Source organism: Myotis davidii, unplaced genomic scaffold, assembly GCF_000327345.1.
Source record: "Myotis davidii unplaced genomic scaffold, ASM32734v1 scaffold738, whole genome shotgun sequence".
Classification (NCBI taxonomy): domain Eukaryota; kingdom Metazoa; phylum Chordata; class Mammalia; order Chiroptera; family Vespertilionidae; genus Myotis; species Myotis davidii.
The window spans coordinates 1,369,128-1,371,261 of record NW_006289824.1 but is presented as its reverse complement, the minus strand read 5'-3'; positions in this window follow the sequence as shown (position 1 = coordinate 1,371,261).

The window sequence follows — 2,134 nt, the reverse complement described above, 5'->3', positions numbered from 1 at the left end:
TTTTATTTTCTCAGTTTCCCTGTTCTGCTTGTCCTGGCTTACTAGCCGGTGTCATTTATATAACTTCCTTTTAACATTTCTCCCTACAAGCTTTCAATAACATCCATGAACCTTCTTACAATTTTCACAGACATTCTTACAACTTTAACTCACTTTCTTTTTCCTTCAAAACACATGTCCATGCCTATACATTCTATTGTCAACTCTTAGAAACCTTAATTTTCCAATGATTACCAAAAAGTAAACAGCCAGTATTTCTTAGATTTACATTTACCAACACACTTTAAGCATACTCCTACTTTCAAGGAAATATATATTCAACAAGGTACAAGAGACCTTCTGTAATAAAAAATAAGAGCAGGCAAATTAAAACAAGTCTAGCAATCAATGTTTTAGTATTTTACACTATAAGAATATTTATATGTTTATCGTTTAACCCAGCAATGCTCCAAAGCTTTTAAGTTACCAAAGACTTTGGAAAATTATATGTAGGCATATGAGACTGGAGAAAAGGCAGGGGGATTAGGGAGCAGGCCCCGCAGCCTGGTCCCAGGCCTCCAGCAGCTGAGATTTAAAATTGCCACATTTTTCCTTATAGATAACATGCTAAGGTTAGGGTGATAATGAGCTCAGCTTCTGATAGTAGCCATGCTGTTAAGTAAGCATTTGTAATTTTAGTAAAGAAACTATTCCTTGGGAGGGGGGAAGGTAAGAAGGTGTTGAGGTGAGAACAGTTTTTAGAGCATTAAAGGGGGTGAGAATGTTGGCCTTGGGATCTAAAGGATTAATGAGGGGATCCCTTTGCCATGTCATGTCATAGAGGAGCTTTGCAAGACTAAAGTGAACCTGGAGGCAAGAGTACCCAGTAAGCCTGAGAAGGAGAAAATTTTCTTGTTCAGAGCAGGGGACAGTCACGGAAGAGATAAGGAAATAAGGTGTTTACAGTCCAAGGAATGGCTCAGCCTAGAGGCCCTCAAGTCAAATAGTTTGCCCACCCCTGCCCTAGGTGGTTTGGGTCAGTGGATAGAGCATCGGCCTGCAGAATGAAGGGTCCCAAGTTCGATTCCGGTCAAGGGTATGTACCTGGGTTGCAGGCACATCCCTGGTGGGAGATGTGCAGGAGGCAGCTGATCGATGTTTCTCTCTCATCGATGTTTCTAACTCTCTATCTCTCTTCCTTCCTCTCTGTAAAAAATCAATAAAATATATTTAAAAAAAGAAAAAAAGAAATCGAGGTAGGTGACTGTGGTTTGGGACAACCGAGCTTTATGAGGCAATGCATGGAAGCCCTGGCCAGGCACCGAGGTAGAATGAGAAAAGAGTGAATGGGGTATTTATTAAGATGCAGTGTAGAGATGAGGTGGCTAATGGCTGTGAGACTAATCCACTAACCCCCATAATAGAGACTGAGGAGGGAACAAGTGTCCCAGTGAATTCAGAGAGAGCAGAATAAGTGGCCCCGGTGTCATTTAAAAAGTAAATTGGCTTACCTGCCACCACAGTCGTCCTGGTGACGTAAGTCTGTGGGGCCCTGTCAGGGCCTGAGCAGCTTCTTCGGTGGCCAGTCCTGGGAGGTCTGGGAGCTCCAAACCTGGTCCAGAGGGTGGCTTTGCTGGACTGGCTGAGGTTCAACCCACAGGGGCCAGACTACAGTCTGATTTCCAGTGGCCTTCTCTTTCGTACCTTGGGCAGAGCCCAGGCGGGGGTCTTGAGTTTTAGCAGGACTTGGTTCAGTGTCCTTCCCGGTTGCATTTGAAGCAGGGGCCCAGAGGAGGCATAGCCCCTGACGTACCCTTGGTTGGAGGCCCAGCACTTCGTTTGGGGTTCATGAGAGTGGTGACTAGGAGCTGGAAGGCTTCCTTCTGGGCCTCAGCCTTGGCCTGATCTCGCTTTTGTTTTTGGATTTGGGTCTCCTCGTCTCTATTATTAAAGACCTAAAGGCCAGGTTAACGAGGTCTCTTTAGGGTTTGTGGACCTCTGTCTACTTTTCAAAGTTTATGGTATTTGTCAGGGGCTGATTGGGATGTGCAATGGGTGTTAAGAAGAGGAGTTCCCCTGGGGAGGTGGGGTCTAAGGTGGTCACTTTCCATAAGGCCTCAGTGAGGTGGGAGAGGAGGAGAGTTGTGTTTTTGTC